Here is a 15,696-nt window from a genome sequence, read left to right on the forward strand (position 1 = left end):
GTCTGTGGATCTCCTTGCCACAGGATAAAGGGAGGTTCTTTTCCCTCTCAGACAACACCAGAACCAGGGGACATCCACTCAAATTGAGTGTTGGGAGAGTAACGACAGACAAAAGTAAATATTTCTTTTCCCAGCATGTAATTCGTCTGTGGAATTCCTTGCCACAGGAAATAGTGATGGCATCTCACCTGGATGCCTTTAAGAGGGGATTGGACAAATTTCTATAGGAAAAGTTCATCACGGGTTACAAGTCATGGTTGGTATGTGCAAGCTCCTGGTTTTAGAGGTAGGCTGCCTCTGATTGCCAGACGCCTGGGAAGGCACCCGGATGCAGGTTTTGTCTGTTGTCTTGGTGCTCCCTGAAGCATTTGGTGGGCCACTGCGAGATACAGGGAGCTGGACTAGATGGGCCTTTGAACTGATCCAGCAGGGCTCTTCTCATGTAAAAATGATACTGCAAGGAGAGAATTGGGCTAGATTGTTCCCCTCAAATGCACTATGTTTCTATTTGAAGGGTTTTGTTGTACATGGAGAAGCATGCAAAATGGTATTTCCTATCCTCTGCATGAAGTGATATATTCTGCCCAGTCAGCGCCAAGAACTATAGTTTGGGCCCAAAATGCTCAAATTTTTTTAGGGCAAGCTGCAGGGTGGGTGGCTTGCACTTGGTTAAACTCTTCTCCCCCAGTGGTGAGCATGACCTTAAAAGCATTTTAACAGCATATTTTACATCCCAGGTTTCACCCACTCTCCCATTAGAATAACTCCTGACATTCATAGCACACATTTAAAATTTTCAAAGCAACTTAGTGGTAAGAGAACTCAGAAAAAATAATTAGAAAGTAACTGAGAATTTGGGTGGTTTGTTTTTTTTAAAAAAAGTTAATTCCAATATACTGAAACCTGCATGTGCCTGATTAATAATAATAATAATAACTCATTTATTTATTAAAATATTGAAAGTCCAAAGCTTACAATGGCACAAACTGTTTAACCATTAAAACTAGAAAATGGTAACATTTTAACAAACGAAAAGGTTCAAAAGAAATCCTCTTAGGGGATTTGTTTTGAAAGTTGTTGGTTTGTTGGCTGTTTTTTTTTTTTTTCTATTTCTTAGCAATCCTAAACAAAAATATCTAAACCAGTGTTTCTCAAACTGGTGGGTCATGACCCACCAATTCATGTAACACTTCCCCCGTCCCTTTAAGGGGTGGGGGAAGGGGAGGGAGGCAGCAATGTGATCCCCAGGATCGTGTTGCTAAGGGGGGCGAGGGGGGTGCTTGTGCCTTACTTTGCATGATGCTGGGCTGTTGCAGGCTGCAGGAGCTGCAGGCAGCCCTTCGCAGCGCTCCCCAACGCCTGGAACCTGCAAAAGAAGCGGGCGCAAAGCACTTCAGCACCCCCCCTCGCCCCCCTTAGCAACGTGATCCTGGGGATCACGTTGCTGCCCTAGCCCCTCCCACAGAAGAACTTACTGAGGGAGTAAAGCTCCCTCAACGTTTGCGAAACCCTGCTGTAAACCATTCTAAATTACCTCACAGCCTTTCCTGAAAAGCCAGGTTTGAGACGTGAAGCAGGCCGCAAGACCAGCACGACATTGGTGGCAGTCCAAACATTCCCATAACTGGTGAAATGCATCACAAAATTTCCATGTAACCCCAAACCCACCATCCAAGGGTCCTGAGCCCTATTCCGTCCCCTTCATATAACTCACATCCAGTGGTGTATCTATGGTACGGCAAATATGGACATGTGTCACTTGAAGGGGGCTGCCACAGAGCAGAAGGAATGGGGAGGGGCAGCCAGCAAGATCATGAAGCTGCCACTGCCTCAAGTTTTGGTGCCCCCTTCAAGTAGGAGGCCCTATCCCCACAGCACTCCATAGCCCAGCCTCCTGCTCTCCACGTCACAAGCATTTGCCTACAGTGACAAAGGTCTTCTGCAGGGAAAGATCCTCCTGTGATTAGAGATGTTGGGTGCCCAGAGTCCCTAATCATGGAGAGGATCTTTCCTATGGAGAGCATTTGTTATGCCACTTCCAGCTTCTGGGAGACTCATCTGGGTTCTTTGGCTCTGTTTCTAGTGGAACTGTCTATAGTAATGAATTGTCTGTCCTTCTTTCTCTGCCAGCAATGGAAGAAGGACAGATAATTCCTTACTACAGACAGTTGTGCTAGAAACAGAGCTGCAGAACCTGGATGAGTTTTTCAGCGATTTTCAGTGCTGTGCTCCAATGGCACATCTGTGGACCTTCTGTGGCACACCAGTTGAAAATCACTGGTCCATGTTATCATAGTGACTGCACTGGGCTACAGAGAAGTACTTCACAGGCTTGTAATGCTGCTAAACTTTACATGCTGGAGATAGTCAGATTCCAAGTTAGATAGATACACACTTCGGAAACTTCACTACTCCCCTGGCACTATCTCAGTAATCAGTACAACAGCCATGTCAGGGAGACCAGCATTATTTGTTTTCTCCATCTTGCAGAAGAGAAGGGAACTGAGGCTGTGTGAATAGCGATTTGTCTAATATTCAAACTAGGGAAAAATTACAGGCATAGTTACACACAGTACTCTACGTCCCTCCTTGGCCTTTTCTTCCTGGAGAAAGTTGGAGCGAAGAAATGCACGGCATCTGAATATACTTTCAGAGTTACACTGAGAATCCCAGGAGTAGGATAAATGCCACAAAACAGTGCCTAAACATTTGTGAAAGACCTTCCATTACTTTTATGATACTGTAAACATTCTGTGCATCAAGAGTAAATTGCGAGGAGTCCGGGATACAGCACCTCTGAGCTAAATGAATTCATTCAACACATACCCTCCTTTCCCTTCAGTGCATTTATTCCACATATTTGTTGCATTTACATACGATTAACATATATACGCTTGTTTTGGGGAATCATTTCCAGAGGCAATACTCTACATGTGCCGCTATTCTACGTAACTTAAAGCTGGCCCCTTTCCATAAAATACACAACAAGGAAGGGATGAATGGAAGTAGCACAGGAAACTCAAAGCCCCTTAAGAAATCATTGCACTGTTGGGAGTTGTGGCACCTACTTAAATTCACTCAGAATTGCCTCGCCAAATTGAAGATCTATTCAGTCCCATGATTCTGCCTCCAACAGTGGTTACCCAGATGCCCCTGGGGAGCTCACTAACAAGGCATGATGGTGATGGACGTACTGTTCGCCCTTCGTTTTGCACTGAGATGCACAGAGGGAGCAGAAAATGTGCGTTGATCAGCTTTGAAATGCGAGCTGTCCATGAAACCAGGTCTCACACGAGGAATTCTGAGGTAATGGGCAGCTCAGCAGGTACTTGTTCTTTCTGAAACATGCACTCTGCTCCCTTCCAGACAAGTTCAGCACAGCAAGTTCACCCTAGAAGGTCATTAGTCTTCATGCAAGGAAGGCAACAAGTGCTTATGTTCTTCTTGCGTCCACCTCCAAGACTTTGAAGGTTTTGAGGGTGGAGTGGAGTGGTACTATGCTCTGCATTCAGAAAGTCCCAGGCTGAAAAGTTGGTGCAGCACAGAGGCTAAGAAACTCACAGCTCAAGCCTATGCTTTTCCTTGCCATAGCAGGCAGCGATGCCAAAATAACAACAACAACAACAACAACAACAACAACAACAACAACAGCAACTAGGTATTTATATACCGCCCTTCTGGTCATTGGATTACTCCTCTGACTTTATTCAAGGCGGTTTACATAGGCAGGCGTTTCTAAATCCCTCAAGGGGATTTTTACAAACATAGAGGTTCTCTCTTTCAAGAACCAACAAAATTTCAGAATGGATCTTTCTGGTTTGGTCTCACTTCTGGCCTCCAGTTCTCCCACACAGGCTGACAAGCAGCTCCATCTCTCACAAGGAGGGCAGCCAAGGTGCTTCTTACTCACACCAAGAGCAGGTGGAATCACTTAGCTGGGCTTGTCAGCTGCTTCAAGTTCTCGCCATTCTCAGCCGTTCAGGGAGCTGCTGGTATCCTCGAACTGGTGACCTTCTGATGTTATCTTTGGACTAACGGAGGCTCTACCCTCTAGACCAGACCTCCAAAATAAGCTGCTAAAGTGGAGGGGGGCAATCAGGAGGCTTGAGAGGGGAAATGGAAAACATTTTCCCTTATCCCTCAGTAAGTCCAACAACCCCCAATGAGTCCCCTCAGACCTGTGCCAGCTCATTAGCTGGTAGTAAGATACATACCCATTGCATCCCATGTATCCCATGTATCTATGGGTGCAATCCTAACTCCTTATGTCAGTGCTTTCCAGCACTAAGGGCAATGCATCTCTGAGGTAAGGGAACAAACATTCCCTTACTTTGAGGAGGCCTCTGTGAGTGACACCCAACTGCAGGATGCAGCACACACCCCATTGGAACTGCTATGCCAGTGCTGGAAAGTGCTGACATAAGGGGTTAGGATTGCGCCCTAGTGGGTATTTTGGCTTGCTTCGGAGGGGATAGCATCTTGCATGATGCTTGTGTCAACTGCCACCACCTCCCACTTCTAACACACCCCAGCCCTCCCCCATCATGTCCCTTTATGCCCCCCCCCTGAACTGTTACACCCACACCGTGCTTCATTAGACCCACCCATCGACTTACTGGCTTCAGAGGGCCTTCTTCCTCAGGCGATAAGGGCCCTCAAATTCCCGGCTCTTATTGCCAGGTGAATCCAGCCTTCTATAACATATTGGAAGAATACACAATCATATGAAAGCATTCAAACAGAAGTACTAAGTCTTGCATGAAATGATAGTTATAACCTTTTTTGTCTACTTAAGATAAAAAGGTGAATGTTCTGTGTTAGATATCCGGCACTGGGCAAAATTGCATTGCAGAGCGATAAGGGTAAGAATGATCCTGTGTAAAATTTCTGGATAAATTTGAATTATGTCCTTTTTGAATTCTTGCAAAGTCAGTTACAGAAATCAGAAATAAAATGTGTGTGCGTGCATGCGCGCATGTGTGTAATTTTCCATTGATCCAATTTTGGGGGTTGGAGGTTCCACATTTTGAACAGATTACTGCATATGATGCAATGGCATCACTAGGGGTGCGGGCCATACCAAGTGACAAGTATGGGGGAGTGGCCAACATTTTTAAAATCTTGGTATTTTTGAATAATACCATCATGTTATATATCGTTTGATGCGTAATTTCATGCAGAGTGCAATGAGACAAACTGCAGTAAAATATCTCTATTCTATCAAAGGTTATAGCCAAAAATTCAGTGGGGTGGGGCAATAGTACATCACCACGCCCACCATCCAGGACGTTGCCCCGCCTCCTGCACTAGATGACATAATTTTTGGTGATGCCACTGATATGATGTTTGCAGTAGCTGTCAGCTTCTTTCCATGTTTCACAGGGTCCTAGGGAAAAGCCCTGCACTAAGACCCTCATGATGCCCCCTGCCTAGCCCTGATGGTTGAGTAATGCAGGTTCAGCAATCAATGTGACCAGGTGACCCCCCCCCAATGATCAGTGTTCCCCTGTCAGTGCCCAACTTGGCCTTTCCCTGACACCACCCCTAGTTCATTTTTATTTCGTCCCTCAAATTAATTGTTTATATATGCACATTGATAAAATACTGCAAAAAAGTAATGCTGATGTACACTGCGCTGTGCAATTTTTTACGAAGCAGCTGAAACCTGCATGTGCAATTTTTAACGAATTTTTTTATTTGTGCTGTGCAGTGTTTTACGAAGCAGCTGTTTACTTTTGTGCTTTAATAAAACACACTAAACAAATCTTGATGTGATGTGATGTTCACGTCCTTTAAGAAATCACAGCACTATTGGGAGTTGTGACACCTACTTAAAAGTAGCTAAGAATTGTATTATGCCTGCGTCAAGATTGCTTTGTTATGGTGCTTTACCAGTACGCAGGAGTAGATGCGACTCAGTTGCAAACTTAATTCCAATATTAAAAGCCATTTTTATTTATTATTCACTGTATTTATGTCCTGCTTTTCCACCCACACTGCAGGCTCCCCAGGCGGCCAACAAAATAATCATAAAACAATATAGAAAAAACAGTGAATACTCTAAATGGTAAAACAGTAAACAATAAAACCATTCAAAGCAGCCATATAGTAAGGAGCAATAAAATACCAAAAAAGTGGCAATAGGCAGAAAAAACAATAAAAGGCAATAACAGCAGCAGTAAAGGACACTCATCAAATATGACATTAATAAAAAGTAAAACAGGTGAAAGCAATAAAAACCCTGTCATAATAAACCCACCCAATTACAACCCAAATGCCCACTGAAATAAAAACATTTTTATATCCCGCTGGATCACATCAAGGGAGAAAGGATTTAACATTTTTATACCCCACTGCAACATCTCAAGGGAGACTGTTTCATACCTGCAGTAGTGCCACAAAGAAGACCCTACTTCTCCCTGCCTTGACTTCTGACAAGGGTGGCGTGTGCACAAAGGCTCTCTCCAAAGATCTTGGGGGCAAGCCCACATATATGGGAGGAGGCGGTCCCTCAAGGACCCCGCTCCTAAGCTGCAAATGGCTTTGATAACAAGCACCTTGATTTGGCCCAGAAACAAACCGGCAGTCAGTGCAGCAGCTGGAGCAGTGGTCCAATAACATTGAACTGCCAAGCACCTGTAACCACAATGCAGTGGCATCGTGACAGGGGTGTGTGGCATGGTAAGCACTGCAGCTACCACAACATGCAGTGTTAGTGCCCCTTCTCACCCTCCATTGGAGCCATTCAAGGCAGTGACAGCATTGTGCAGTGCCTACATGGTGCTTACATGGCGCATTGTGGCGCCTGCAATACTTACTGTGCTGCCCACCCCTAACGACACCACTGCCACAGTGGCTGCCACATTGTGCACTAATTGTGATTTCTGCTGTGCTGTTTTTCCTGGCAGCAGCAGCAGGGAGACAAAGAAAAACTGGTAACACTGGAAGCAGTGAGGGTGTTGTTTTGTACGCTTTTAAAGGGCTGTTTCAGCCCAGCATTGCTGTCAGGACTATAAACCTTTCTAGCCTCTGAATGGGATTCATTGTAGCTGAATAACAGTCACCACCCTATAGGGCTACAGGGCTTTAGATTTCAAAGCCACATAAAGAAGCATGATATTTTCCTTTATTAGCCATTTGCATCTGTACAATTGTGAGCTGTTCCGAAGGAGGAATAGAATATTCCAATCGATAGATCGTGGCCCTGAATGATAAAAACTGTATAGAAAGAGACTGAAATGTCAGTGTGCGATGGTAGGGCTGTAAGCAAAGATTGCAGTGAAGTTAAATAATTGTTACTCAGAACACACAAGTACAAATCTAAACATTTAGAGGCAGTCAGAACATCTTGGAAGGGCTGCTCTCCTGGGGCACCTTGGAAGAATTCATGTTTCTAAAACAGGCTGTTTTTATTTTCACCTCTGGTAGAGAAGCGGCGGGAGGGAATGTACCTTGTTATCAGACTACCTAAGGCAAATAAATTTTGCTGACATTAATGACCATTCTGATTCTATCTTGTCCCTGAAATGCATGTGTCGGGGGCAGTGGCTACCCTGGGTGACATCGCATCCAGGGCCATGTCTGCAGAGTTCACCCCCTCCAGGCTGGCACCCGCCACCCTAAAACCAGCACTCTCCTCACTTACCTGTGGCACTCCGGAGCCTCACACAGCATCCCAGAACGCCCAAAAAGTTTTCTGAGCAAAGGGCCCTTAAACAGTACTTCTGGAGAACCAGAAAACACATACATCCCTGCACCTTGATTACTGCATTCTTTCTTGAAGTAGTTTTATATGTGGTTTTTATTTCTCCATTTGGCATCTTCCCAGGGCATTTTCACACCACATCCTAGTAGTCAGGTTCATTGGCCTGATCACAACTGAGAATGATTGCTGAAACACAGAAAGGGAAGGGCATATGAACATGCCAATGCTGTGTGCAAACATTCCCCCCCCCCATGGAAAGCGAATGTATATGTGCTCCTTAGGATCATTAGTTCCACTTGCTGCTCAGTCTCCTCATTCTCCCCCCCCCGCACCTGCTGCCTACTCTCCTCATGTTCACCGTTTGTCCACAGAAGCAAAAGCCAAATTCAGGGAAGAGTCTCTTCTTTTGATCTTTCTAGGGTTTCTCCTTGGAATGTTCTAGGGTTCTGCTCTCAGGAAGAAAATCTCACACTTAAGCTGTAATCTTTGAGGATCCATGGAGAATGCGAGGTGCCTGGAGACTAGCAAATATTATCCCTAAACTGAAGGGGGGGGGGAGGGAAGAAGATCCTGAAAATTTTGAACCAGGCAGCCTGATGTAAGTTCCTGGAAACATATTGGAACAGATTATTACGTTGCACGTCTTGATCACTTTGAAAATAATGGGGTGACCTATAGGAGCCAGAATGGATTCATCAAGAACAAATTGTGCTGGACCCATCTCCTTTTTTGATAGAGAGTCTGGTCCAACAAGAAGCTGACGGAACATACCAAGATCCAGGTCTACAGAGCTTGCGTCCTGAGTACACTTCTGTACTGCAGCGAGTCATGGACTCTTCACTCACAACAGGAGAGGAAACTGAGCGCTTTCCACATGCGCTGCCTCCGACGCATCCTCGGCATCACCTGGCAGGACAAAGTTCCAAACAACACAGTCCTGGAACGTGCTGGAATCCCTAGCATGTATTCACTGCTGGTCATGTCGTGAGAATGGATGATGGCCGGATCCCAAAGGATCTCCTCTATGGAGAACTCGTGCAAGGAAAGCGCCCTACAGGCAGACCACAGCTGCGATACAAGGACATTTGCAAGAGGGATCTGAAGGCCTTAGGGATGGACCTCAACAAGTGGGAAACCCTGGCCTCTGAGCGGCCCGCTTGGAGGCAGGCTGTGCAGCATGGCCTTTCCCAGTTTGAAGAGACACTTTGCCAACAGTCTGAGGCTAAGAGGCAAAGAAGGAAGGCCCATAGCCAGGGAGACAGACCAGGGACAGACTGCACTTGCTCCCGGTGTGGAAGGGATTGTCACTCCCGGATTGGCCTTTTCAGCCACACTAGACGCTGTGCCAGAACCACCTTTCAGAGCGCGATACCATAGTCTTTCGAGACTGAAGGTTGCCAATACAACTACTAGTTTTGTAGACTGCGGAATTACTGTGGGTATAGTGTACCTAGAGTTCAGCAAAGCATTTGACGAAGTCTTCCATGATATCCTTGTGGATAAAATGCTAAGATGTGGGCTAAATGGAACTACTGTTAGGAAGGACCAGAGTTGGTTGAACAACCATTTCCAGCAAGTGTTATTAAAAGTTTCTGCATCAGCTTGGAGAAGGTATTGAGTGAAGTACCCCAGGGCTCATTCTTCGTTCCTATGCTGTTCAATATTTTTTTTTAACTGATCTGAATGACTGTGTAGTTTGGAATACTGAACAAATCTGAAGATGACACAAAGCTCCGAGGGGGAGACAGTTAACACTTTGGAAGACGGAATTAGGATTCAAAATGACAGGTTTCACCAGTGGGCCCATAGCAACAAGTTCGGTGGAGATAAATGTAAGGTCCTCCACGAGGGAAGGAAAAATCAGGCTGCACTGCATGCTATGGGGGGCAATCAGAAAGCTGGGTCTGGGATGGCCAAAAAATAAATAAATAAATAATAATAATAATACAGGTATTTATATACCGCCTTTCTTGGTCTTTGTTCAAGACTTTATTCAAGGCGGTTTACATAGGCAGGCGATTTAAATCCCCATAGGGATTTTTACAATTGAAAGAAGGTTCTATCTTTCAACAACAACAACATTCAAGATGTTTCTTTCTTGATCTGGTTTCCCACACTCAGAGCAGATGGAATAACTCGGCTCAGCTTGTCAGCTGCTTCAAGGTCGCACAGTGCCGGTGGCCTCGAACTGGCGACCTTGTGGATGTTATCTTCAGGCAAATGGAGGCTCTACCCTCTAGACCAGACCTCCTGCCCTCCTAAAAAATGCTGATAAGATCCTGCATGCACAACTGCCACTGGATCTATCCCTCTTCCCCCCCCCCCATACCCTTGGTTCCTTCCCCAAAATGCCCTGTTACTCTTACTCCCTACCTACTGTCCACCCCCATGACACTAGCGCTGGTGGAACGTCAGAATGCCAGATTTATGTCAGAATGCAAGATGCAAGGGAGGGCACCAGGACGCAGGTCTCTTGTTATATGGTGTGCTCCCTGGGGCATTTGGTGGGCCGCTGTGAGATACAAGAAGCTGGACGATGGGCCTATGGCCTGATCCAGCAGGGCTGTTCTTATGAACGTCTCTGAGCTCCTTCCACATGTTCTACACTTTTTGTGGCAGTGGCCCAGCAGCACATGACAGCAAGCCAGCCTTCGCACTACTGTAATGTGCCCTGTGCTGTTGAAACACTACTTCTAGCAGCACAGAGAGCTCATAGGATTGGATTATGTGGAAACCCTAAGTTGAACATGAGCCAACAGTGTGATGCGGCTGCAAAAATAGCATTAGCATTAGCAGAGGCATAGAGTCCCAGTCACAGTAATAGTTTCAATCTATTCTGCCCTAGTCAGACCTCACCTGGAATACTTCATCCAGTTTTGGGCACCATGTTTTAAGTAAGACATTTTTTTCTGTCCTTTGAGGACCAGTTGACAGAGTTTGGTATGTTTAGTTTGGAGAAGAGGAGGCTAAGCGGGGACAAGATAGCCATCCTCAGGTATCTGAAGAGCTGTCAAACAGAGGAAGGGGAGAATCTTAGGAACCTTCAGTTCATGCCTGAGCTGCCCAGCGCCCAGGACTGCAGGGGCGCCAAAATGGCTTCCACAGCATCCTATGGAAGCCAGGCAGCCAGCAGCAGCTCCCAAAGTCTCTTCCCCCCAAGTAAGGCAAGAAGCTCCATAATAGGGCATCTTGACTCTGTGCTGACTATTTAGCTGGCACAGAGTAAAGCCGCCTCGGAGCTTGTCCAGAGCACCAGGTGGTATCTAGCCAGCCTCTGACCAGCGCTGTCTCAGCGTGGCTTCACACTGGGCCAGCTCCAGCCCTGGGTCAGCACTAACCCTGGGTCGCAGCTGTGCCTTATGGCATGTTTCCAACACTGCGCGCCGGTGGTGGGGTGGCACATGTTGGATAGGATTGGGCCTTTAGGTTCCTAAGGGTTGGTACAGAACTAATGGAATAACATTATAGGGAAAGAGATTTTAATTAGACGTGAGGAAGACGTGAGGAAGCTCTCTGGCACTGGAACAGCCTGCCCTATGTGGGCTCTCCCCAGTGATGTGCTGGAGCCAGAGCACTGAGACTCGAGTCAAGTCATAATGGTGACATCACAATTCAACCAGAGCTGTTTTTCGAATCATTTTGACTCGAGTGAGTTGTTTCAAAAAGTGAGTCAAGCCGCAGAAGTGGTGGAAAAAAACAAGCAAGCAAGCAAGCACACACACAAAACAGTTGCAAGCACACACAAAAGTGAGTCCATTCAAGTCTTTTTACTTTTAGGGTCACTTCTAGGTTCAAAAACACGTGTAACTCAAGTCAGTGCAAGCAACAAAAGACACGTATTTTTGCCACTCGAGTCTTAATCATCCAAGTCTCAGTCCATCCCTGGCTGTCTCTCTTTGGATGTTTTAAAGCAGAGTCTGGATGACCATCTGTCAGGGATTACTTCTGCAGAGCAGGGGGTTGGACAAGATGACCACTAAGGTCATTTCCAACTTAGTATTCTAAGATTCATTAAGTGTTTGCCTCTGAAGACAAATGCTGAATGCATGGAGAGCAGGGACAGGCTAACCAGTGAGTAATTGGCAGAGTATGTTGTTACCATACTGGTTTCTGAGAAGCCCTGCACATGTTCCCCTTCCACAAGAGAGGGATGCCTGAATAGCACTGAAATGTTCCTTCTTGCTGTAGTTAATTGGCCACACACATTCTGGGTTAACACTGAATGTAGCTCTATGTGTTCACCAGAATCTACACCTGCTTTGAATCATGGCCTTGGTCTGATGTACATTAGAATCATTATTCCCCTGTGTCACTGTTCCAACATTTATAGATGGTGCCATCTATAAGTGGCGTAGCTAGTGGGGGGGAGTTCTGCCCTAGGAACCAGCGTTGAGGGGTGACACCACAAGTTACCAAAATCGCTAACATCACAGTGGTTAGGAATACTACCATCATTCTATATACTGTTGGATGTAGAATTTACAGCAGAATGAATAAAAAAAACCGGAGTGAAATATCTCCTTTCTATCAAAGTTATGGCCGAAAAACTAGAAACCAAAAAATATATGGAGCCCTATGGAAAGTGAAACTGAGCCCTATTGCGTAGTTACTCGTAAGTAGGTGAACTTTCCTTAGTCCATCAGAAATGGCAGGCTGAGAGGAATCCAATGACACTAGAATGGTCCCTATCAGATGAACACAGCCTCCGAAAAACACCCGAGAAGGAAGTTCCTCCCTCCAAGCTGACAAATGTGTTGAGCCTTATGGAAAGCAAAACTAAGTGTTTACTCATGAGTAAGCACACATGCCTTGGCTTGTGGTCAGGTCAGGCAAAGGGGAATGTGAGGCCACTACAATGGTCCTGATCTGATGAATGTGATGCTCAACAAATGCTCCAGAAGGCAGCCCCTCCCCCCCAAAAAAGATAATAAAACAGAGGTTTCAGCTGGTAAGGTGAATGTTTTCTATTTTAGACTTGTAAAGCCAGGAGGGTTCTGATAGTGATATGCTTGAAATATAAGAACTTAAATTGAACTGGGCACTGGGTAGGGCTGAAAATTTTATTGATTTTTTTTTTATGGGGGGGGGGGGGGTTGGTTGGTTATTGCAGGCAGGCTACAGAGAAAATTCACTTGATGGATCAGGGCTGGCATTCCCTTATTTAATTATTTGTTTTTCTTTAATTATTTATAATTATTTTGATTTACCTGATGATGTCACTTCCAGCCATGACATCACTTGAAAAATTAATTAATTATGTCATATGGGGTGACAAAAATTTATGGGCCTCAGGTGTCAAACCACCTAGCTATGCCACTGGTGCCACGCATAGTAAAAGTGATTATAAATATGCTATCTTATGCAACTGTTACTCTAGAATATGTAGAAGGTCTTATCCCTTAGGGCAATTTGCAAAACAAGCTTTAACCTCATGTGGCTTTCTTACAGGGTAAACTTCAAATTAAATAATTAAGCTGCTTGCAGAACAAAATAGAGACTCTTTCAGGTAGAGCTCTATCTATCATTAAATTCCCGGGACAATCTTTTGAAACAAAGTAGTTTATGATTTATGGGGTCTGAAAACTAGTTGTGGAGTAAACCTTTTTCTACTCTTTTGCGCACAGTTGCAATTCTTCCTGAGTCAAACAATTATTATCTGAGACTGACAATTTCTAAATACTCAGTGGGGGAAAGCATTTGAGTGATATTTAATTATACCTATTAATTGCACAAAAACCTGCTTGCAAAATAGACTTCTTTTTCAGATAAATAGGTTGAGATGAGTTTGTTTTACTGGTTAGTGAAATATGCACTGCTCTTAACTGGGCAAAGTATATTTAGCAGGTGAGAACAAATGTCTGTTCCCCTCCCCACCTTTATTTTTTTTCTTTTCCAATTGTGCGTTCCTTTTAGAAAGGGAACCGGCTTCTTACTGCTTTGCTAAATAAATAATTTTGTGAACTTTGGGGCTGAAAAATTAATCTATAAATAAATGTACATATTCCAAATGTGTTGGCAACCTTCAGTCTCGAAAGACTATGGTATCGCGCTCTGAATGGTGGTTCTGGCACAGCGTCTAGTGTGGCTGAAAAGGCCAATCCGGGAGTGACAATCCCTTCCACACTGAGAGCAAGTGTAGTGTGTCCCTGGTCTGTCTTCCTGGCTATGGGCCTTCCTTCTTTGCCTCAGACTGTTGGCCAAGTGTTTCTTCAAACTGGGAAAGGCCATGCTGCACAGCCTGCCTCCAAGCGGGTCGCTCAGAGGCCAGGGTTTCCCACTTGTTGAGGTCCACTCCTAAGGCCTTCAGATCCCTCTTGCAGATGTCCTTGTATCGCAGCTGTGGTCTACCTGTAGGGTGCTTTCCTTGCACGAGTTCTCCATAGAGGAGATCCTTTGGGATCCGGCCATCATCCATTCTCACGACATGACCGAGCCAACGCAGGCGTCTCTGTTTCAGCAGTGCATATTCCAAATAAATTTACGATGAAGATGAGGGGCGGATTGAGAGACTTTGGAAGTAAAAGGGGATTGAAATCACCTTGTACTTCTGTAAGCTTCCAGATCTGCAGTGGATTGCCTTGGACCTGCAGCGGTGAAATTCCTCAGTGGGTCACCTTGAACCTACAGCAGCGAAAGTTCAAGGAGAGAATGGCTGGCAACCTTCAGTCTCGAAAGACTATGGTATAAGCCTACAGCACCCGGTATTCCCAGGCAGTCTCCCATCCAAGTACTAACCAGGCCTGACCCTGCTTAGCTTCCGAGATCAGACGAGATCGGGCATGTGCAGGGTAACAGTTGGAGAGAAAGGGGGCAGGGAAGCTGCAGAAAAGGGGGAGAGGATTGGGATACAGCCTCCCCACCCCAGCCATGCCTCATCCCCACCCACTTTTGCCCCTCCCTGCCCCATTTCTCCCCCTCCCAGCCCCTGCTGATGTCACCTGCTCCAGCAGGTCACCACCAGTCACCTCCCAGTCACCTGCTCCAGCGGGTGACTGGTGATCCCTATGCAGACTTGGAGCCCTGCTGTCTCACACAGAAGCCATTTTGCAACAGCAATAGGCTTGGGCTGTTTGTCCTATCAATTATGATTTGGATTGGTTTTATTATTAATATAGTCACTTAATGTGGTGACCACGATGAATGCTCTTTTCTTTCTGAGTCTTTATTTTAGGTTTGGTTCTGTATCGTTCTGAATGAGAGCCTCCCTCCTGAGTCAGTAGTGTATAATGGATAGTCTTGAGCCTGAAATGGGCAAACTGGATCAAATCGCTGCTCAGTGATAAAGCTCGCTGTGCAGTCATTCAGTATCACTCAGGCTAAACCTATCTCACAAGAATGCTGTCAGGTTAAAATGAGATACCCCTGCTGCCTTCAGTTCTTCGGATCAAAGGTGGAATACAAATGCAGCATATAAAAAAAGGGACATCGGAAGCTGCTTTATACTAAGTCAGGCCATCTGTCCAGACCTTCACCAGGAATGAGGATCACCATCTTTGTACAAGCCTAGGATAGTAGGTGTTGATAGAGAGAAACGTGCAGTGGTTTTGAAGGCAGACAGCACTCCCCTCAATCTGCTCCTTATACCATCTGGTCTGTATTCCACTTCTCCTGAATTCTGGTTTCACTAGGACAGCGGTTTTCAAACTCTCTTGGAGAGTTTGCACCACTGTAAGTCCTTGCAGGGGCGAGGGGAAGGCAGCGATACAATCCCCAGCGATGTAATACTGGGGGCGTGCTATCGTCCTCCAGACCAGAAATCTGATGGGGACCTTGAAATGAGGAAACAGATCAGGGAGGTGACAAGGAGGGACAGGGTTGTAATCATGGGGGACTTCAATTATCCTCATATTGACTGGGTCAATTTGTGTTCTGGTCACGATAAGGAAACCGGATTTCTTGATGTGCTAAATGACTGTGGCTTAGATCAGCTAGTCACGGAGCCTACCAGAGGACAGGTGACTCTGGATTTAATTTTGTGCGGTACGCAGGAC

At 45.6% G+C, this 15,696-nt stretch overlaps 1 pseudogene; it reads right to left on the minus strand.

Moving 5' to 3' along the window:
- Positions 1-14,391: 14,391 nt before the first annotated feature.
- Positions 14,392-14,505, minus strand: LOC136647184 (5S ribosomal RNA; annotated as a pseudogene).
- Between the last annotated feature and the right edge of the window lie 1,191 nt (positions 14,506-15,696).

The sequence above is a fragment of the Tiliqua scincoides genome, chromosome 3, assembly GCF_035046505.1.
Source record: "Tiliqua scincoides isolate rTilSci1 chromosome 3, rTilSci1.hap2, whole genome shotgun sequence".
Taxonomy (NCBI): Eukaryota; Metazoa; Chordata; class Lepidosauria; order Squamata; family Scincidae; genus Tiliqua; species Tiliqua scincoides.